This window comes from Rousettus aegyptiacus, unplaced genomic scaffold, assembly GCF_014176215.1.
Source record: "Rousettus aegyptiacus isolate mRouAeg1 unplaced genomic scaffold, mRouAeg1.p scaffold_m13_p_11, whole genome shotgun sequence".
Classification (NCBI taxonomy): domain Eukaryota; kingdom Metazoa; phylum Chordata; class Mammalia; order Chiroptera; family Pteropodidae; genus Rousettus; species Rousettus aegyptiacus.
Genome location: NW_023416286.1, coordinates 25013313 through 25038347, shown reverse-complemented (window position 1 = coordinate 25038347; position 25035 = coordinate 25013313).

Here is a 25035-nt window from a genome sequence, read left to right as displayed (position 1 = left end):
TATTTTGGTCTGCATTTATCCTTTGTTTGTGTATTAACATATAAAATTTAAATTTCAAATACAATTTTCCTTATTCATCCTAATTTTAATTTAGGATGCAAGTTATATTCACGAATAAACAAATTCACTTCTGAATACATAAATATAGCCAGAGGTTTATTTATGAATAAGAGTTAATTATTCCTTAATATCTGAAACCACTTTTTGTGGAATGCCTATATCTGAGACACAAGAAAACATTTCCAGAGAATTTTTATTCATTTCAATTTTCATATATCAGACATATATATACACACACACACACATAGTGAGAAACATATGAGGAAGAAGTCAAAGCAGTTATCTGCATAGTCCAGAAAATATATTTAGTCAATAATGTCAACTGAAGAAAAAAAATTTAATTTGGGTTGTTTTTCATAAGATTGTTGTTGCTTTTCATAGGGCATACACAGCCTTAATGATTTGATCAAGTTGTTTGAATTCAAATTATGTTGAAATAACAGTTGGGGTCAAAGTAAAGCTTAATCCAAATTCCATAGAGTGGGGGAATTCCCTAAGTGTAACCAGATTGACAGTTCACTCTCATATACAAAAATAACATTGTGACTTAGGAAAAATAGAAATTACAGGCTAATGAAAATACTGACCTGTGGCAATTTACTAAAGAATCTAAGGTATTTATAATTTCTTTTTTAAGCTGATTGAGAATGAATGAATATATAATATTCTAAATAAGATTTTTTAAAAAAAAAATTCCAGCTCTATTAAAATATAATAGATAATTAGTTGCTCACATTTGCATTGTACAATTCAATTAATTTTTTTCAATTATACTTGGCATACAACAATGTTAGTTTCACTTGTACAGCATAGTGATTAGAGATCTATATAACTCTCAAAGCGATCACCCCACTAAATCTAGTACTCCTCTTCCCCCTTTCATATTTATTACAACATTTTAACTATTTTCCTTATGCTACTCCATGACTATTTTGTAACTATCAATTTGTACTTTTTAACCCCTTTGCCCTTTTTCACCATCCCCGCAACCTCCTCTAATCTAATAGCCTTCGAAATATTCTCTATATCTGAGTTTGTCTCCATTTTTCTTGTTGTTGTTTATTTTGTTCTTTAGATTCCATATGTTTGTGAAATCATGTAGTATTTGTATTTTTCTATCTAACTTACTTTATTCAGCACAATATCCCCGAAGTCCATTGAGGTCCATCCCTTTCCTTTTAGTCTGTCTGTCTTTAACTCTGAAGTGAGTCTCTTATAGACAGCATATGTAGGAGTCTTGTTTTCTTATCCATTCAGCCACCCTTTTGGTTGGAGCACTCAATTCTTTTCCATTTGAGATACTTGTCGATAGATATGTTGTTATTACCATTCTTTATTCACGTTTTTGATACATTTTTTTCTCCTTAAAGAAGTCTTTCCAACATTTCCTGGAATACTAGCTTGGCATTGATGAACTTCTTTATCTTATTTCTGTCTGGGAAGCCCTTTATCTGTCCTTCAACTCTAAATGATAGCTTTGATGGATAAAGTATTCTTGGTTGTAGATCCTGGGTTTTCATCACTTTGAATATTTCCTGCCAATCCCTTCTGTCCTGCAAAGTTTCTTTTGAGAAATCAGCTGCCAGTCTTATGGGTGCTGCCTTGTAGGTAACTAACTTCTTTTCTCTTGCTGCTCCTTTTAAGATTCTCTCTTTGTATTTAACCTTTGGCATTTTAATTATGATGTGTCCCACCATGGACCTTTTTGGGTTTCTGTCTTTGGGGACTTTCTTAACTTCCCAGAGTCTATTCTCTTCACCAGATTAAGGCGAAGAAGTTTTTCAACTTCTTGTTCTCCCTCTTCTCCTTCGGACACCCCTATGACACAGACATTTTTGCATTTAATTTTTCCCATAGTCTCCTTAAATTATTATGATATTCTTGGATCTTCTCTCTTGCTGTTCTGATTGGGTGTCCTTGGCTTCTTGATCCTCTTTATCAGTGGTTCGATCCTCTTCTTCATCCACTTTGTTAATTTCCTCTACTACACTCTTCATCATAGATAATGTATTCTTCATTTCTGATTCCTTTTTGCAATTTCCATTTCCATTTTTATATTTTTTATCTCTTTGTTAAAGTTCTCACTGAGTTCATCTACTCTTCCCCTAAGTTGGTTGAGCATCTTTATAATCAGTGTTTTGAAATCTGTATCTGTTAAATTGCTTGACTCAATTTTTCATTGATCTCCATTCTACTCTCTCATATGGTTTCTGCTTCTTTGTCTTCCCATTTTGGCTGCCTTTCTGTGGCTATTTCTATGTATTAAACAAAGCTCCTAAGTCTTCCAGTATTATTGGTGTGGCTTTGTGTAATAAGTGTCCACTGGCAGTCCTGAGAGGTTCACCTGCAGGCCAAGTTGCAAGCCTGTGTCCCTCTGGGGCCACCAGTTAAGATTCAGCAAGCAATTCACAGATGCTGTGCTTATAATTGCCTCAGGAGGCCACACCAGAAACCTAGGTCGCTGCAACCAGTGTGGGTCTTGGAGCTGCTCAGCAAGGGACACAGCTGGATGTGGCTTGGGTAGGTCTGGGAGTTAGGAGAGGTAGAGTTTCAGGGAATTTTCTGGGCAACCTCTATTATCTAGTTTGATGACATCTCAGCTATGACAGTGCTGTGTCTGCACACTGGAAGTAGAGAGGGCTCAACAGAGGAACAATGCTAACACTTCTGACTGGGAGAAAGCCATGCCCCCAGCCCTTGTTCTGACAACTCAGTGTCCCCCTGTAAATCCCTGGTGCCCCAAACCCCCTTCTCTCTTCCCCTACCTCTCATCACCAAGCAGCCTGTCGGGCTCTGGTGCTCAGAACAAGAGAGTCTGGTAAAGGACACAGCCCCTTTAAGAGGCATCTGCCAGCTGCTGCCCCTGTAGCCACTGTCTCACCCAGTGGCTAAGGACTAAGCAGCCTTGTGTCTTTACCTCCTCCTACCTTCTGTCATTGTAGGCTGATGTCTTATTTCTCTTCCCAGTTATAATGCTTCTGTTTATCGAGACCCCTAGGTGACTTTGCTTGCTGTTTGCTCTGTGCTTCCATCATACATTTGATGTGGTCACAAGAAGGATAAACAAAGCCTCTATCATATATGTCATTTTGGCCAGTCTCCTAAATGAGAGTTTTGATTAATGTTTCATTCATACATTAAGCATGGTTAAAATTATCTAGAAAACAGAGAAAGAGAAGTAAATTATTAAAAGAATATAACCAATTTGGGATAAATAAGAGCAGTAACCTACAAGGGAAAATAGAGACAGGTGATACTAAGATTGAATTGAATGAAAGAAAGGAAAATCAGAAAATGCCTAACTTCAGTATATGGCTAAAACATAAGACTCTAGATGGAATAATTCCATAGGTGTATTTTTGCTCACTTTTACAATTATAGAAAGATATTTCATTGTCTGGATGTATCACAGTTTATTTATTCATTCTCCTACTGAAGGACATCTTTTTTTGCTCCCAAATTTGGGCAATTATGAATAAAGTTGTTTTAACCCATTTCCCATTTTCCCCGAGAATACTTGCCAGTGGTGCTTGCAGCTGCAGCATTTACCCAGAGACAATTTGCAGATTACAGTCCTAACTTTACCCCCAAAGTTTGCTATAAAATCTCTCATTCTTGTTATTATATTTACATCGCTCTAGTATATTGATAGTATTTGGAAACAAATGATATTCTATTCACAGCATTCTGTTGTCAGTAGTTATATCTCCAGTTACAAAATATAGTGATTCTCAATTATTGAAAATGTGAAATCCTAGAAAACTTAGCATTCTTCCATGTGATGTTAAATTACCACTGGCAGTGAGTTGCACTTTTTCTCTGAATGGGAAAAGGGTTAAATATCTGTGCAAGTATTTAGTGGAAATAAGTTTTGAATTCCTTCGGGTAAATACCAAGGAGCATGACTACTGGACCACATAAGAAAAGTATGGTTAGTTTATTAAGAAACCATCAAACTGCCATCAAAGTGGCTGTGCGATGTTGTATTCTCACCTGCAGTGAATGAGAGCTCCTGTTTCTGTACATCCTTATCAGCACTGATATTGTCAGTATTCTGGGTTTGGACATTCTAATAGATGTGTCATGGTATATAATTCGTTACTTTAATTTGCATTTCCTGAATGTGTTAGGCATACCTAATAGTCCATGCCTTTAAATCATTTGTCCCAAAATATGATTATGTGTTAATTCTGCTAGGAAATCTTCCTTAATGCTCACCAGAATTAGTTAAGGGTCTTGCCTATGAGCTTATATTTCAACCTATATGTTTTTTAATCCCCAAGTTTGTACTATATAATTATTGATCTATTTACTCATATCCTTTCTGGAGTATGAATCACTTGTTGTGTCATTTACCATTTATTTTAATGCTTAAAGTGTCATTTGAGAGCCCTTGGGTAATCATTGAATATGACATCTCTCACTCCAAGAAATTTCACTTAGATTGGACAATAAGTGCTCATTTTTGTTTTGTTTTGTTTTATTTTCTTCTTAACTAAAGAGCAAATGTCTTACAAGCAATTATCATTTACCTATCGCATACCAAACATCATATAAAAGCAAAATTATGTGAAACCTATAATTTGAATAAAAGAGTTGTTTCCCTCAAAAAGAATTAAAGATTAGGAAGGTAGACTTGTACAAAAATAAGACAAGAAAGCGGGTAAAAAATGAAGGATGGTCAGAGAAATATATTGAATGTTTCGTTAAAAGCAATACAGTAGGAAACAATCTGATGCAATGAGACTAAACAGTCAATCTATTGCTTTTTTAAAAGCTTAATCTAAGTGAAAATTAAAAATATATGTATTTAGTGCTTAGATATTTGATTTGAATTTAAGACATATAATCGCAAATGTAGTCTTACTACATTCACTTAGTTTTACTTTAGGGCCAAGAATTTTCTTCTGAGTATGGGTTTGCTGAAAAAGGTATTGTGTGATTTTTATTGGATAAATCATAGCCACAGTGTAGCATCCAAAATATTTCAGATTTTTAAAAAACAAAAACACAGTGTGGATAAAGAAAATACTTTGTTTCCTTTTTTACGATTTTTATCTACATTAATTTCTCCACCCTGTTCACACTCATATCTAGTAACTTATATAATAATTATACAATTGTAGTAATAAATATAATGTATGAACAGGTTTAGAAAAATATCCGATTTATACTGATAATCCACTGACACATTGTGCTATTCACTTTATCATATCAACCTCAACAGGGAAAGGAGAGAAAAAAACACTAAATATTTTCTCATACATACAGAGAGAGAGAGAGAGAGACAGAGAGAGAGAGAGAGAATGAGAGAGAGAGAGAGAAAGAGAGAGAGAGAGAGAGAGAGGATCTTCAATGGGAGCAAATTTAATAAGCTTGATATATTTTTTAAAAAGCATTTTTTATCACAAGATTCTTATAGAAAAATATGATTAGCCAGTAATTATTTCCAACATTATTATAACCAAAAAACTAATTTATAAAAATAATTTCTAAAGGGCTTATACTCTAGAATAGGACACATAATTGACTGGGCATTATAATCTTGCAATTTCTATCATTGAAGAAAGCTAGAAAGCTTTTTAGCAATTATCATGATAACACAGTTGGTTTTGCTAAAAAGAAAATATTTAGTGTTTTTTTCTCTCCTTTCCCTGTTGAGGTTGATATGATAAAGTGAATAGCACAATGTGTCAGTGGATTATCAGTATAAATCGGATATTTTTCTAAACCTGTTCATACATTATATTTATTACTACAATTGTATAATTATTATATAAGTTACTAGATATGAGTGTGAACAGGGTGGAGAAATTAATGTAGATAAAAATCGTAAAAAAGGAAACAAAGTATTTTCTTTATCCACACTGTGTTTTGTTTTTTAAAAATCTGAAATATTTTGGATGCTACACTGTGGCTATGATTTATCCAATAAAAATCACACAATACCCTTTTCAGCAAACCCATACTCAGAAGAAAATTCTTGGCCCTAAAGTAAAACTAAGTGAATGTAGTAAGACTACATTTGCGATTATATGTCTTAAATTCAAATCAAATATCTAAGCACTAAATACATATATTTTTAATTTTCACTTAGATTAAGCTTTTAAAAAAGCAATAGATTGACTGTTTAGTCTCATTGCATCAGATTGTTTCCTACTGTATTGCTTTTAACGAAACATTCAATATATTTCTCTGACCATCCTTCATTTTTTACCCGCTTTCTTGTCTTATTTTTGTACAAGTCTACCTTCCTAATCTTTAATTCTTTTTGAGGGAAACAACTCTTTTATTCAAATTATAGGTTTCACATAATTTTGCTTTTATACGATGTTCAGTATGCGATAGGTAAATGATAATTTACCTATCTCTCTCTCTCATACATACAGAGAGAGAGAGAGAGACAGAGAGAGAGAGAGAGAGAGAGATCAGAAACTGCATTATTTTCATTACAATGTTAAATACTGAATAGAAAAATATATAATGCTGGTTAAAATTTATAAATAATAAATATCATTTATTAAAAGTAAATATCATTTACTTTTGAGCCTCGGATATTTAAAAATATTATTTCTAATCCAGACAGCAAATCTGCAAGAAGGATACCTTAATAGAAAAGTGAGAAACAATTTAGCTTAATAATTTAAATGGTTCACATAGGTAGCTGTTTCCAAATACTATTTCGAATCTAAATTCTATATTTTCTGCTAAACACTCCCAACTTTTGAAAAGACTGCTAGGCAGAAATTTAGAGGAAAACAAATCAAACACATTAGAAAATATGTACACAAACAAATAAAATTATATTGGAATTAACTAAACACACTGTGGAGACTTCCACCTCTGCCCACGAAGTTTTAACAGCTATGGGAATTTCTCTCTGAGTGTAAGTGACTGGAAACCTGGGGGAAAAAAAGATGCAATTGTTTTCACTCCATTCCACCAAGTTTGATTAATTGTGCTTTTTTATTTAGTTTATTTTTTTAAATTTCATTGAGACTTCTTCTATGATCCATGTGTTACTTAGAAGTACATTGTTTAATCTCTAAGTATTTTGAGATTTTCTAGCTCTCTTTCTGTTATTGGTTTCTAGTTTATTCCCATTGTAGTCTGAGAACTGACATTGTATGATTTCTATTCTTGTAAATTTGTTAAGGTAACTTTTTTTGGCCCAGAATGTGGTCTATTTGGGTAAATGTTTCTTGTGAGCTTGAAAAGAATGTCCTGATTATCTGCCTGCTGAATCTGGCCGTTTATCATAGAGGGATGTAGACGTCTCCAACCAGGATAGTAAATTCATTTATTTCTTCTTATAGTTCCATCAGCTTTTGCCTCATGTACTTTGACACTTTTGTTATGTGCTTGCACAATATTTAATTCCTAGTCTTGGAGAATCAACTCCTTTATCATAATTACAGAATAATTACATTCATTTACATTAAAATAAAAAGGCAGATATCTTTTTACACTTATAGACGCCACAGAATGTGCTAATCTACACAGGTTCTTCCTTACACAAGACACACTGCATTATATTTAGAGACCTGGCACACAAAGCTTTCTCTCGAAGGCACAGATAAGTACAGGGCATTTACTTTGCCAAAGAGGCTCAAGGGAATGAATGCCCTTCTTTATCTTTGGTAACTTTCCTTGTTTTGATGTCTTCTCTGCCTAAAGTTAATATAGCTATTTCTTCTTTCTTTTGAGTAGTGTTAGAATAGTATCTCTTTCTCCATCCCTTTAGTTTTAATCTATATATGTCTTTATATTTAAAGTGGTTTTTTTTATAGCTGAACCTTGTTTTTTTTCTTTTTTAATACACTTTGACATCTCTGTCTTTTAATTAGTGTATTTTGACTATTGACATTTAAAGTGGTTATTGATATAGTTGGATAAAGATCTATCATAGTTACTGTTTTCTATTTGTTGCCCTTGTTCTTTGTTCCTAGTTTTGTCTTTTTCTCTTCCTTTGCATTTTATGGTTTTGAGCATATCGTATGATTCCATTTTTCCTCCTTTCTTAATTCCTTAAATGCTTAACTTTTTTATTTTTACTTATTTTAGTTGTTGCCTTAGAATTTGCAATGTATATTACAACTAATCTAAGTCCACTTTCAAATAATGCTTTATCACTTCATGAGTACTACAGTACCTTACAACAACAAAATGTTTCTAATTCCTCCCTCCTGTTTCCTGTACCATTGCTGTTATTCATTTCACTTATATGCGAATGTTATGTACACAAATGCAAATATATTTGAATAAATTGTTGATATTATTATTTTGAACAAACTATTATCCCCTTGATCAATTAAGAATAAGAAAAATAAAAGCTTTTATTTTATTTTCACTTATTCTTTCACCGATTCTTTTCCTTTCTTCACATAGATATGAGTTTCTGATCTATGTCATTTTCCTTTTCTCTGAAGAATTTTTTTTAACACTCTTACAAGGTAGAACTATTGAGAAAAAATTTTCTCAGTTTTTGTCTAAGAAAGTGGTTATTTTTCATCTACTTTTGAAGGATATTTTCTCAGGGCATGGAATTCTAGATTGGTGATTTGTTTTCTCCCAACATTTTAATTTTTTTATTCTGCTCTCTTCTTGCTTGCACAGTTCCTGAGAAGTCAGATATAATTGTTATATTTGCTTTTCTATAGGTAGAGTATATTTTCCTCAGGCATTTTTCAGGATTTTTTTTGGTCTCTGATTTTCTATAGTTTGAAAATCAGACTAGTTAATTTTGATCATTTGTTTTGACATTTATCTTGCCTTGTGTTCTCTGAGCTTTATGAATCTGTGGTTTGTGTCTGATATCGGTTTTGGGGAAATTCTCAGTCATTATGATTTCAAATATTTCTTTTTTCCCTTGTTCTCTTTCCTTTCCTTCTGATATACCCCTTATGCATATGTTATATCTTTTGTAGTTGTCCTATAGTCCTTGGATATTCTATTGTTTCCTTAGGTCTTTGTTCTATTTTCAGTTTTGTAGATTTCTATTGAGACATTCTTGAGTTCAGAGGTTCTTTCCTCAGCCATTTCCAGTCTACTGATAAGCCTATCAAAGATATTCTTCATTTCTTACAGTGTTTTGCTCTGTATCATTTCTTCTTAGTTCTTTCTTAGGATTTTCATCTCTCTGCTTACATTGCCTATTTGTTTATGTATGTTCTTTACTTTATTCATTAGACCCTTAGCATAATAATCAAATTCCCAGTTTGATAATTTCAACACCCCTGCCATACCTGAGTCTGGTTCTAATGCTTGCCCTTTCTATCCTAATTATGTTTTGTTTATTTGTTTTTGTTTTTGTTTTGTCTTCTAGTAGGACTAATAGTTTTTAGTTGAAAGAAACTGCTGTAAATAAGACTTTAGTGACACACCAGTAATGTATGGGGTTAGGGGAAGCATACTATAGTCATATAACTAGCTCTCAATATTTTAGTGAACCTATTTTCCTGGGCTATGAGTTTTACAAATGCTTCTCAGCTTTCTCTTCCTTAAGTGGGACAGGCTAGAGAAGGCTAGAATCTGGTATTTCTCTTACCCCAGGTTGCTTAGGTTCTGAAGAAACCTCAAAAGGTTAGGCTCTGATAAAATAGTGTCTTTTGAGTATAGGCCTTGTTAGGAATAACAGAATGCTTTTGCTTATTTCAAAATGGTTACTTTTCCCTTCTCATTGTCAGGAATATGAGAAATTTTTCCTTCTGTCTTCATTGTTGGAACCTGGTATAGCTTCTAGAGATAAAACTCACAAAAATGTGGAGGCCACATTATGACTGCACCCCCAACTCTGGACTTTTTTAACTTTTACACTTGTCTACCCAGAGCTCCCAGCAAAAAAGTTGAGGTTTCCCTACCCAGCATTGGTTCTCTCGGACTTCCTATTTGTGGGTTTCTGCTCAGTAAGTTGGGATTCTTTATATCTGCCCTCTGTCTCTCCTATTTTGGGGGTAGTGGTTTGCCTGTGGCCTTAATATTCTGCCAGACCTAAAAAGAGTTCAATTCAATTTTGTCAAGAGTTTATTCAATATTTTCCTAAGCTCCTCACATGCTGAACCAGAAACCAGAAGTTACACATATTGTTTTAAGCTGCTAAATTTGTGGTAATGTTATTATGCAGCAATAGGTAATACACAAAATGTTAGCAAATTAAAACAAAAACATATGACTATCTTAATAGTTACAGAAAAAGGAACGCCAAAATCAAACATCATTTTGTGTTAAAAACTCTCTGCAAACTATTAACAGAAGGAATTTTTTTAAGTGTTATAAAGGGAACTACAAAAATCTTGCAGTTCAGAAACAAGACAAGTATATTTGTTGTTATTTCTTTCAACATTATATTAAATATTTTAGTCACTGCATTAAAGCAAGAAAAAAATTAAATACTAAAGGTCAGAAAGGAAGAGATAAAAGCCACTCTTGTTTATAGACTATATGATCAAGTTTATAAAATAAAATAAAATAAAATAAAATAAAATAAAAACTCTAAGGAATCTGAAAAAAAAAGAAAAAGAAAAGAAAAAAGAGCTACTCGGAACTCCAGAACTAACAAGTGGCTTTGGTAAATTATATAATATAAGGTAAATTTATAAAAATCAATTTTATTTGTATATATTAGCAAAAAAAAGTTAAAATTGAAATTTAAAAATCTTTTATAATAGCATCAGAAATGAAATAATTTGAGAGAAATTTAAACAAGCCCTAAATAATTTTGATAATTGTAATAAGGAAAGAAATAATATTATAAAAGAAAAAATATGTCTTATTTCTTTCTGGAGTAGATATATCTTATTTCTTTCTAGAGCAGATCAACTAGCAATGAGAGCTCTTGGTCTCACAAAGGCACAAGGTCACCAACATGTGGATTCATGGGATGATAGGAAAAATAGACCACACTGAGGCAAGAGCAAAGATTTTACTTACTTCCTGATAATCCAGGGAGGAATCATTGAAAGAATAATGACTTTTTAAATATCTGAATTCATGTAAGCCTCTCTCCTTCCTAATCCTCATGAAAAGCAATCAGAAAACTCTAAAACCAACTGAGAAACTCAATGTAGACACAAGCACATTGTGATTTTGTATTTAAAATCAACACAGAAAAAGCTGAATTTATAAAATAAAATGAGAAATAGCATTATAGTCACATGATGAATTAGAATTCATTTCTTCCCCTTTATGGTTCTTACCAAGATACAAAATGAATGTAGATAATGTGAACATAGAAATAAACAAACATTTTCTATTTTACATCACAGCATCCTGTAACTGATAATCCAATTTAGAAGGGAAAGGAAGAAAGGGAAAAAATGGTGCCTTTCTTGATAAAAGCAACAGGAAGGAGATTGGCATCAGAGAAGATAAGTTTGGACTTAACAAACTGATGTTCACTGCTGTAATTACCTCCTGTGGCTAGTTTTGATCCTGCCTCCTTTGTAATACTTGATATCATAATGAATTGTTGATTGTGTTTACGAACATTTGCAAGGTACTCATTTACTACTTCTTCCAGTTGGAAATGGTGTTTTGTGTACTGAAAATGGTTTGACCAGCTGAATATAATTCCATATCATTTCAATTTATTGCAGATAGACTTTGTCTAATCTCAGTTCTGTAGAGGTTTGTTGCAACTTGCAAACCCACATCCTGGAGAAGAGGGAAAAAGCCATATCATGTGTATAATTTCCTTCAAGCACATATTTATTTGTTACCAGAAGCAACACTATGATTTGTGGTTGGCAACTACATTTTGAAAGTAAAATAATTATTTTATTTTCCAAAAATTCCCAATGAATGTTTATCCTAAAATCTCATAAAAAGCTTTTCAAGCCATATATCAAACTATAATATCTTCATAACAGATATATAGAAAAGCTAAAAATGAATTTATACTGAGGAAGTTTTTGTCATATTTTTTCTTAAGGAAGACCAAATTGAATAGAATAGGCAAACTCCCATTACTATGATTAAGCAACTATTAGTAAGCAGTTATTACTCAATAGGATAATCATTGAGGAAATCTAAGTCAACAGCATTTATTAAGCAACATTAGGCTGTGAAACTTGGAGAAATGTTAATAGCTGTTTAAAATTTACCCATGATGAAGATTAATGGAAATAGCAATAATTTAATCATCTGCTAAGTGCCTGGTCATTATAAATATCATGTTAATAATTTTACCTCTCCCTCAAATTTTAAGGGGATTTTATTATTATCTTATTTTTTTATAGGTGAATGAAACAGTCTCAGGGAGATGATAGGATTGGACCAAGGTCACAAAAGTGCTAAGTAGCAAAAGTAGAAATTGAACAACGGTTTATTTGATAATAAAACCAACCTGTAGCTCTTCTTGTCCATTGTATTTTCTTTTTTCTGCTTAGATAGAACAAATAGACAGTTTTCAATTTGGCTCTCTTTGGCAATTTCCACTAAAAAGAAAGTTCCAGAATGTTTGCTATTATGTTAATAGCCAGAAGCTTCGTGTTTCAGGCTCAGCTCACTCCCTAACAAGCCCTACAGCACTGAGCAGTAACTTCACCTTTGTACTTGGGTTGTCTTGTCTTAAAAATATTTCTGGAATCTCTTTCTGTCTATAAATCAAGTAAAGATATGCAAAAATTAACAATATTATTAATAAAAATATATTTTTCTTAGATGCTTTTTCTTTCAATATTTATAATAGCTATGTAGAACTCAGTATTATGAATTATTACAATTTATTTTCTCTCTCTCTCTCTCACGTGCTCTCTCTCTCTCTCTCATACACACACACACACATACACACATCTCCTCCTCTCTCTCATTTTTTCTTTCCTCCTGCCTCCCTCCCTCCCTCTTCTCACTCCTATCCTTGTTCTTGCTCTCATTTTCTTTCTTCTTCCCTTCTTTCTGTTCCACTTTCTCCCTTCCTCTCTCATATCCTTCTTTCCTTTTCTTCTTTTATCATGTGCCTCACTAACCCACTGTATTTATTGAAAAGTTCATCCTTGGCCTATGGATCTACACAACCATGTCAGTTCTAAATTGTGCCCACATCAATTAATTTCTTAACTTTGTATTCTCTTTCATTGTTCTACTCTTAATTTTTCATTACCACACAGTCTTAATTGTCATTGCTTTATACTAAATTGATATGTGATAAAGCAACTCCTTTCACCTTGTTGTTATTCTTCAACAGGATCTTGACAATTCATGAATATTTATATTTCTATATACTTTACACATTCAGCTTGTCAAATTATACTGAAAATTAATTGGATTTTGGTTCTATCCTGTACAGAAATATTTTGGAAAATTTGAAACTTGTTTATTTAATCCTTCAAAACATGAACCTGGTATATATATTAATTTCTTTAGACTAGGTCTTAGTATCTCTTGAAAAGTTTAAAATTTTTATAGGCAATACATTTTATGTTTTCAAATACACACTATCTTTTAATGTTATTATAAATGAAATCTTTTAAAATATATTGTTTTTTGCTTAACAAAAATACATTTTATATTGATTTATTTTTACTATCTTTTCTAAACATTATTATTACTTAAACAAGTTATCTATAGATTCCTTTATTTTTTCTATGTAAACATATTATTTAAGGAAAGGCTAGTTTTTCCTTTCAATCTGTCATACTTTATTTAATGGTTAAACACTATATACTATTTCTCAAGTGTTTGCTATGCCTCGCTAGTATACTCATCAGTGGCAAGAGATATTATTTATCATTTAAAACTGGTGATGTTAATTACTATCATTTATGTGATTATTTCTCTTTTTTCCTACCTAATTTTGTTTGTTCTTTCAACAAATATTTGTTAATATTTTAATCTATTCATAGAATCAATTTTATGTTACCAGTAATTGATTTTTGTTACATTGCTTCTATCTTCTTATTTTTAATGTGTCTTAAATTGCATGTTCAGTTCATTAATTATCAGCATCTCTTCTTTGCAAGTATGCAGTTGATGCCATAAATTTATCTCTGAGTACAGTTTTAGCTGCATATGATACATTTGTTTTTTTTTGTTGTTTGTTTGTTTGTTTGTTTGTTTTTACTGTCTATATCAGCTGATATTCCTAGGTGGTCTCCCATCCAAGTACTAAGCAGGGTCTGACCCTGCTTAAGTTCAGAGATCAGATAAGATTGGGCACGTTCAGGGTGGCATCACCATAGACAATGCAGATTTTCAAAAGAGAATATTTTAATAATTAGCTTGCAATATAAGAAAGTTATTTATTGTTAGTGTTTTTATTTTAATTAGAAGACAGAGTTTTCTTATCAAGTTCTCATTTAGTCTTATAATAAAATCATTTTTTGCCCTCCATTTCATTTTAAGGATCAGGTTGCTAATAAAATTTAGATTGATAAAGGCTTAATTAATCACCTGTCTTAATCCTGAAGGGATTTGTATGGACTATATTGATTTTTTAGTAGCTAATTGTATGTTATTAAAGAAAAAATTAAATTACTTTGATTCTTGTTAATAATAGTAATGAAGACTTCATTCAAATGGAATATTACAATGGGGTTTTGCACTAGGGGAGAGTGATTATGCTCAACTCTAAATACAGCAAGAAAAAACGAGGATTTATAGTCAAGGAGAGGAGGAGTGAAGGTGATTGAAGGATAGAAAATTACTAAGAGGCTAGACTAATTCTTGCTAAGCTGATGTAATAAGATTCTTACTAAAGGCAGGCCAGGTGATCAAATATCACCTAGGGAATGGTGGGTTAAGAGGAATTTGGTCAGGTACTCAGGATGATCAGATATCAAGGGTGGGAGTCTCTCTAAGTGGACTTAACAGGATTCTTGAGTATACTGGTCCTTAAAAGTACAGAGACTGAAACCTGAGTTTGGGGTGTAATAGTATATAAAGATCAGAGGAACCTGACTAAAGTTTGATCAAAGGGGAGAATTTTTGTCACTGTGATAGTTTTATTTGCATAGAGATTGATGGCTAAGCCGGCACCTACCTGAGCTTCCAAAGAATAGTATAATTCAAATTATAAGAAGCTAATTCAAATAGAGGTATCAGGAAAAATTTTGCACAGAGTAATTATAGATAGAGACCTCAAGTATTGATAGGAACTATGTAGATAAAGGAGATAGTGAAAAGAACTGTGTTTCAAACAGAAAGTCATAGATGAAAGCAGGTTATGATCAGAGTATGAAAAAACATATTGGCTTGTCAGGGGCTAGAAGGTGTGAGAGATGGCAATAGAGAAGTAAGGAGAGACTAAGGGGGATCTTATAAAGCATGCCAAAGACTGTAAAATTTAGCGTAATGGGCAAATAGTGAGATTTTTAAGCTAGCATGATCATATGTGCTTTTTAGAAATATCGATCTAGCTACAGAATTAAGACTGGAATGCGGAGAGAGGCCACTGATGTCAGGAACACCAATCAGCATGCTGTGGTGGTGGCCTGAGCTGAGAGAGTGGAGGTAGGGATCAAGAAAGTACATGGATTCAAGAGTCATTTAGGAGATAGCAGTTATAGATATTTGTGAGTCATTGGATGGAGTGAGTGAAGATGGAAATGTAATCGATGGCAATTAGATTTTTTATATAATTGAATAATGACTTGAACATTAGCCTTCTGTGAGATAGAAAACACAGAAGAATCGAATGAAGGTCAATATTGATTTAGTTTTGGACATGTCTATGTTTTCTGTAGAATGTATAAGTCAATCTGACCCATGGGCCACAAAATATAGGATTTAAAGCTCAAGAAAGACATAAAACATATAGAAAACAAGTAGCAAAGTGTCAGATACAAATCCTGCTTTTTCAGTAATTCCATTAATATAAACAGATTAAAAACTACAATCCAAAAACAGACACTGACAGGATGAATTGAAAAACAAAATAACAACAACAAAAAAAACATAACCCAACCATGCTGTCTATAAGAGACATACTTTAGATCAAAGACTCAAATAGATTGAAAGAAGAAAGATGAAAAAATACATACCATATAAACAGTAATCAAAACAGAGCTGAAACAGCTATATTAGTATTAGACAATATAGGCATTAACACATAAATTATAACTAGAGATTAAAAAGAAGATTTCGTGATGATAAAAGGTCAGTCCATTAGGAAGACACAAATATGAGTACTTATAAACATATATTTTTTCCCAGAATATATAAATCAAAAACTGACAGAATTGGAAAAACAGAGATTTTAATCCCTATTTCAGTAATAGGTGAGATGATTAGGGAAAAGATTAATAAAGAAATAGAAGACTTTAACAACACTGTACATTGATTAGACCTAATATATATCTATAGAACAGTCCACTCAACAATAGAAGAATGTATATTCATCTCAAACAAGTGCGAATAGAACATTCTCCAGGACAGAGCACCTGTTAGGCTATGAAACAAGCTTCAGTAATAAAAAAAAATAAAAAATAAAAAAAGGAAATCATATAATGTATGTTCTCCAACAGGATATAATAAATTTTAATTAGAAATCAATAACAGGAAGAAATTTTAGAAATTCACATATAAGTGGAAATTAAATAACACCCTTCTAAATAACCAACGATTCAAGGAAGAAATCACAATGAAAATTAAAAAGAAAAAGAATATACATTAGATGAATTAAAACAAATACGCAATTTATCCAAGTTCATGGGATATAGCTAAAGCAATGCTCATGGGAAAATTTCTAGCTACAAATGACTATGTTAAAATTCAGGAAAAAAGATCTGAACAGAGCTATATAGATTTTTCTATCATCAATATGGAGATCAGGGGTTCTTATCCTAGTGGTCTTGGGTTTCAAAAAGTCTATGAACCTTCTGATTTTGAGTGCAGAATCGAGTGTCAATGTGTTTTTCTGTTGGAGGAAAGGCCATCTCTAAATCTAGATTCTTAAAGCCATCTCTAAATCTAGTAAGATCTTCCGATATAGGTAGTAACCGAAGCTTTAGAAATAAACAAAAAGTATTTCTTACATGCACACATGACCAAAATAGGTGACTTAAAATAATGCTAAGGGAGATTTATGGAACACATTAAACAACAGGGCAGAGGAGAGGAGGTTTTAAAATCAGCATGAAAGAAGTGGTTGTAAGCTGGGAAAATAGACACACCAGAGGTGTGAATTGCTTCTATGTCTAGAAGTAGGAGCAGCAAGAATGAGGGAGTGGTTAGCATCAGATGCTGCCACAGTGGAAGTATTTAACTTAAGCCCTAAATTAAGTTTAAGGGTGGCACATTAAGATTGGGAAATATTCACAGTTTAACCAACAAGGAGGTCACGGTGGCAGTTTGACATGGCAAGTGGAAGTCACACTGTACTGAGCATGTACTCAGAACAGTGGAAAGTGACAAAGTCGAGTTCTGAGGGCTAATAATTTTGACTGGAGGTACATCTCATGTTAAGTGTTCTTACCAACACACACACACAAACACACACAACAACGACAACGACAACGACAAATAAAGGAACACAGGAAACTTCAGTAGCGTTAGGTGTCTATTCCCTTGTATGTGGCGATGGTATGGATGTTTGCATAAGTCTGGACTCATCAAATTGTACAAGGAAACATGCAGTTATTTATATATCAATTATACCTCAGTAAAGCTGTTCGAAATTTTTCAAGGTAAAACAATAAAATTTGAAAAAAAAAGGCTGAGAGGGGAACAATAAATAATGAGCTAACAGAAAAACAAAGTTTCGTGAGTGTTTATATCATAGTCTTTAAAATGTTCATCGATGTGAGAAACAGTGTCTTTGATAACATATCCTTCTGTACTTAACTCAGACACAAAAACAATACTAGAAATTCCATGATTCTGACACATTACATAAATTCTTAGGTTTCTGGTCTGTGTAAAAAGGATTACAGCCTTCAAAACTGTCAAGCTTTTACAGAAATAAGTGTTTTATATTACCTGTAACTTGAGATATTTGTGTTATAGACAGAAAAAAAAACTATTCAAAAAATTATGTAGGTTCGTGTTTTTTTGTTTTTTGTTTTTTAACTTTTTTAACTTCATTTTAGTGTTTGGACCAAACCTTGGCTTCATCGACAGTAAAGGTACAAAGACCTAGAGACTGTGACCACATTTCAGCCACCTGGTGGCTCTCTTAGAGTACTTTGGATGACCAGGTAAATGCATTTTTTTCAGGGATGCTTAGAAGCTCCATATTTCCTCCCAAAGAATTCAGGGAGACATTGAAGCTTCACTCATAATTGCTTCCCTTGGGCTTATTGTTTTCTTATTCCTATATCCCCCTGTATTGGAAAATTTTCTCAAAGTGCTCTCATTTAACAATTTAGTGAGGATTAGATGATTAAATGACTTTCTTTACATTAGAGCAGCTTGGAACCACTTTAGTAGGAAAAAAAAAAAAAAAAGGGAGTTAGAATTGAGCTGGGTCCAGGACTGTGGAGACCACAGTAACCTTATATTAATATCCAAAGTTCCCAGAACTAATTATGGCAACTGTGGGTCCCAGACCTGGCTGGTCCCAGGTCTGGCTGTGATCCAGGCTCGTGGTAAGGAATAGGACCCAGATTTAGAATATTAGTGTAGTAGAGCACCTGCACCTAAAATATGTAAATATAATCCATCTTATTGTATCATGCATGTGTGGCTGAATGCCACTATTGTACTCTGATATATGTGTATTCCATGTGTACTCCCCAGGGACTTCTGGTCCCCTGGGGAGCAAAAGGGGAGCACAAGAAAGGGAGCAAACGAGCAGAAGCAGAAGCATGCTCCCCGCAATAGAACTGCACCCCCCACAATAAAGTTGGTGTCTGCCGTTTCATTCTCATGTTGGCCCCTTGTGCGTTCTTCGAAATGGGTGTCTCACCATCAAAACTCTCCCTTCTTGGTCATATCGGCGTTGACAGCAACAAATATAATCATTCTGGTATAAAACAATCAAGAAAATTTCACATCAATTTTGATCCAGGAACATTTACAGAGTTTTGAGAGATGATCTTAGTGGAGACTAGGAGTCAGTAATTAAGTCGGACTGCCCAAATTTAATTTTGTTCAATGTCTACATATATCTTTACTATTTAAAGGAGATTCATAAGTTTTTGATCCTCACAACAACCATGTGAGGTAGGCAAGTTTCAGTTATTCATTCTAATGAGGTATTTTCTCCAGAAACACAAAAGGATGCCAAGAAAGGATAGTTCTTAGACCTAGTTTCTGTGTATTTAAAGAATAAAGAAAAGTTATAAAAGCTATTTTTTTTACTAACTTTAGTTTCATAAACTGCATGAAATATATATATATATATATATTTTTTTTTTTTTTCACAGTTCATCCTTTATAGAGAAGATAAAATATTTCTCAAGTCTTTCTTTGGATTCCTTTGGGACATACTCTAAGTAAATTTATTTGAGAGAAATGTTTCTTTTTTGTTGTTCACATTCTTTGAGAAATAAGTGAGCATTGACTGTCCAGACATAGGCGTTCTGAAAATCAATGCTGGGTCCTTGCCTTTGTCACCAGACTTATAATGATCGCGATTTAGGTTTGAAAATCTCTGAGTCTGGAGTTAGGAATGGTAGGTTTGCATTTAATGCTAACAGAAAGCCTTTTTTTTCACCATGATGTTTAACTCTTTTATTACACGTTTCATAAGTATTCCACAATATGCTCTGAAATCTTTGTACTTTTTTGCAATTTTTGCTTCTTTAAAACTGCGTGTATAACTTCTTGTTTCTCGATGAAGAGGTCTCTGTATTTTGGGTGTCAGTTTGGGCTTGGGTTTGAGGTGCATTCAAAAGTTATCCAAAAGCACCAATTGGAAATGGTATGGACAAATTTCTTCAAAGCGCTGTTATCATCTTGTGAGGAACTAACTGCAGAGGCAGTAGCAGGCCTGGCTCAGGGAGCTGTCTTGTAGTTTTCCTGCAACAGGCACAGGTAGTGCTTCTGTCCCTCTGTGTCCCTTCCATGCAGCTAAGACCTCATGAGAAAAGGAGACTCCTTTCATTCCTTAAGAAACATAATACTTGTGTTTCTTATTTGCTATGTAATGTTGGTCTAGTTTCTTAAGGTCTCTATGCCTCAAATGCATTATCTGTAAAATTGGAATAATAATAAAACCACCTTACACAGACGTTGTGAAAATTAATATATGTAAACATTTATAACAGTGCCTAGGTGAACAATAAAAAAAACGATAGCTAATATTGTTAAAATCACATTTAATCTTCAGAACAACTATCTGATTTTATAGTTTTAACCACATGTTGGCAGAAGAGATGACCACAAAAGCATACAAGTCACTAGCCTAAAGCCTTGCAGCTGATACATGACAGAACCAAGATCTAATCGATTTTCAAGTCCTTTCTGCTAGATCACCCTGCCCACATGTGATTAATGTTCTTTTGGCCTCTCCTGTCTCATTTCGTAGTCCTGATTTATGTCATCATGTTTTATTGTGAGTAATATGTTTACAGAAAGTCATAAAATTAAAACATTGAAGAAAAAGAAACCAGAAGTGAGGTGAAAAGGTGTGCAAGAGTTATAGCAAGATTTTTATGTCAATTTAGCTCAACATTTCTAGTATATTCTTCAATACAACCAGAAAAAAAATCTCTCTTAGTTAAAGGAAAAATACAAGAAGTTTCCCATTTATTTTAGTTTTGCAACAGAGGATTTTATTGGACTCATGGAAGCATAGATATGTCAACATACTTTGAAACATAAATAAATAAATAAAAGTGGAGACATGGAAGAGATTTAAAAAAAACTCTTCTTGAGGAAATTAAATAAAATTCTCATCAAAAGTGTTGTGCACTTTGAAATTTAAATTGCATAGTGAGCTTGGATTGTTAATATTTTTCATGCTATTGCTTTCCAATGTGACAGCACCTTCCATTTATTACAGATAGAAAGCGACTATAAAATTTTAAAAGGTAAATGCAGGTGAAAAGTTATTTATCCCAGCCTAGAAGGTATACTTTGTACACCCATGAAGATTGCCCCAAAAAAAACCCTGTCTGTGACACCATGTCGTTAAAATAGTTTAAGAAAGATTAAGTCAAGAAAAGGAAATTTTATTTTTTGTGCTGCCAAAGCTTATAACATTTTTATTTGAATACAAATAAGAGAATAAACTGCAAAGTAATTAAGAGGAAGTCTGAAACCAGATTTGCGCAGCTTGCTTCTTAGAATAGTTATTAACTGACTTTTACATTCAGATTCACTTAACTTGGCAAATGCTATGAAAGCTAAATCACATAAGCTTTTCTAGACTAGCAGTCTTTCTAGAATTGGGAAAAAAACGACTCAGCCTAAGAGATATTTTGTTTAAGTTTTAGATGTTTTACAAACTCAGACTATGAAAAAATTTAACTTAAAATTAAAGCAAAAGCCAAACATTTTGTTTGTCTTGAAAAATAATGTCAAGAAGCAATCAATTATTTAATAAATAAAATAAACCAGAATCCATAATTAATCCTCTAGACATTTCTCCAGAAATGAGTGGTTTTGATTATTTTTAAAGAATGTTTTCACTGGTTATATTATCTGACAGTTTAAGAGATGTCAGAAGATATTTTTTCAAATGCTCTTATTCAGAGTAATAGCATTATATACCTACTTCGTGGACTCCAGATTCCTTGTAGCTCAATTCAAGGACAAATAGATGGTGAACAGCTGAACCACAGAAATGAGTAGCAATAATTTTATGTTTCTATTACAGGCCCAATGAAATAGTTTCAAATGTCCTTTATTGCATGGAATAAAATGTACAGAGAAATGGTAAATTAGACATGGAAGTTTTCCTCCTCCTACTCCTATATCAGTTTGTCATGATTCCCCCAGAAAATCGGTAGAAAGGAGCTTCCTCTTATTCATGGTGATTATGTAGCAGAGTGCATTTTTTAGTATCTTCTTGTGTAACCCTGGATAAGCATGAATTTATGTGGTTCAGGCTCAGAGAAGAATGAAGTTTAGGAAGAAAAGATTAACATCTAAAAAAGTCATTTAAAAAAAAACCCTCTATCCTTTGTTTTCATGCTTGGAAAAATGAAAGGGCATCCAATATATAGTTCATAACAATCTTCGTAAAAATCTAGTTTTTTTTTTCTTTAAACTTTTTTTTCACATCCTCATTTATAGCCCAGACCGTAAGGTCTTGATTTATTCAGGCCAAATTAGCTGCCATTCACAGGTGTTTCATATTATCAGCAATCTTTACACCAGTTATCACAGTATCCCCATATATTACAGATGGGTTAACTAATAAAGTTGAGAAAAATAACTTTCCCAGATTGTTAAAGCTAAGATGTTCAGAATGTTTGATTTTAAAACTCACATTTTAAAACCACACTAAGATGCCTCTTGTTATTCTAAAAGCCCGATTTTGTAATTTGAGAAAGAGCCTATTTCAAAATGTTTCTAATCCTCAGCTCAAATTCGTTAAATGTTTTCATTTACTTCTCTAAAGTTTGTGCATGCGTGTGTGTATATACATGTGCATGTGTGCATTTCTCCTCAATGTTTCAAGTTTTTCTGTGTGCTTATTTAACAGAATGGGATATCATCTCCTTTTTGCCCCCCTTTTTAAAAAAATCCAGTTTATGATCATTCCGTTTGAAATGATTATTGTTAGCTTTGCCCTCTCACTACTGGAATCACAAACCTGTCTCTTTGAAACTCCAGCTTTCCATTATTTTTCTACCTGTACCAAATCTTTCTTGAACAGAGGTCAGGGTAAAAAAGAACATTTAAGAGAAAAAATAATGAATAGGAGAATGAGAATTCATGTTTAATGCATTTAATCAAATTTTCAATATTATTTTTTATATTTTTAAGAGTAGTATAGAATTATTTATTATAAAATGCTACCCTAAGACTTCATAATAAAAAGTGAAAAAATTGAATACAAAATTAATACTTTCAACTGATTAAGAGAAAATGTAAAAATATTAAAAATATTTTAAAAATTAGTTTTTCAATTGTCTTAAGTTTTAAAAAATACAGATAATTTATAAGAATTCAAGGGATTTATATCTTCCCCTTCCTTAAACATATGCAACACATTAATTTGTGAATCAAAAGAAATAAATGAATTTCACAATACCCAGTTGGTGTCAGAGAATTAATATCAGCATATAGCATCCTAATAGAAAATTTGTCTGTAAAATATAAATATTGACAAACATTTAATTTTTTTACCCATGGCTAATAACTTTAGATTTCATCACTATTACATTAAATATGGTCCTTATTTTTGTAGAGAAATATTTTAATATATTCTAATATGTAATATGTATATGTAATCTAATATATATTAAAATATTCTTATATATGCTATATTTAACTAAAATGGGAAAAAAGTTTACAGGTTGTAAATGTACAAGAATGTATTTCTACTGGTAGCTTAAAATTATTTGGTTGTAGTCAAGATGATTTAAGGCTGAGATAATCAAGAGACCAGGAACTGAAGGCTGAATCACCCTTTTGCTCCAACTCGAGAGACAGAGCAATCTAGAGGTCAAGCATATGTGCAATATGATGCACCCTTGGGTGTGCCTCTTGGGTCCCTGAAGTCATAAGCATACTGTGAAATTCCATGTCAAAACAGCCATGGAAAGCTTTTCAAAGCAAGAGAAAAATTCCAGCACGCTCACAGTAACCAAGGCTGTCATTGCGGTATGTGCCATTTAACTAAAGTGTGTTCAGGACATAAAGAATAGAAACCCATAGTCAGCTTTCTGCTAACCTGAGGACTAGTTTTCTCAGAGTCTTAGGACTCTAACCCAAAGAATTCTGGGATTGACTAGCGTGTCAGTGCTCTCTATGTAGGCAATTGTTTTATTGTCTGGTCTTAGCTAAAACCTTCCTCTCCATTGGTCCACAGTCTTGGCTACACATTAGAATCAATGGAAGGGGCTTAAAAATGGCCATGTTGGAATTCATGCACACTAATTAAACCAGAATCCCTAAAAGTGAGTCGTGTGTGTGTGTGTTTAAAGTTCTGTAATGTTTTAATGTATATCATTGCACTGAACTGACCTAGTCAACCTCTGCATGCAGTAGTTGTAAAAGCAACATATATTATTTGCAACATTATGGTTAGTTTGCATTTTGTTTCAAGGTACCAGATGAAATTTAATCCAGTTGCTCACTCCAGGGAATCTAAGAATAAATAACCAGAAATTATTTTTGTTTTAAAATAGTGAATAATCTATTAGAACAAGGTAACTTTTTCTTTCCCTAAAGTTAGGAAAGACCATACAACATTATTTACACCAGTTTCACAAGACCTTTTATGAAAGATATCAGCAGACCACATTTTCAGATAACCCTACATTGCATAAATTAGTGCCAGATTAGTTAAGAAGCAAAGAATTAGAGCAATAGAATTATAGTTGTTGAAGTCAGAGAGCCTTTGCACTATAATGACTCATCTATTAACAATTAAGACTAAGAGAGAATGTTGACAAATTAGTATCCTCTGATATGAAATAGATTAACGAGGCTAATTGTGGATGGATCAAAGAAGAATGCAACCTGATAGAAGTGGTTCAAGCTTATTCATTAATTTTATATTACTCTTTTAAACAGTTTTATGTGTGCCTGTCATTCTAGAATGAGGATGCAGTGATTAAGACTGGAAACAAAGTCTCTTTATAGAATCTACATTCTTCTAAAGAAGTCAGAGGAGAAACAAAGAATCAAAAATATAATATTAGTAATAAACGCTATAAAGAACAATAAAGAAGAATAAAGGGATGAAGAATGATGGAGGGAGATGTTAATTTAGAAAAAGTTGCTAATGAGGATTTGTTGAAATGGGCAATGTTTGCCAGAGACTTAAATAAACTGAGAGACTAAGCCATACAAATATCTAACAGCAAAGCATCTGGGACAGAAAGAACAGAAAGTATAAAGGCCTTAACAAGAAAATTAGCTCAGAATGTTAAGGGACAAGAAATGACTGTGAATGAAATATAGTGAGATGGAGAAAAATAG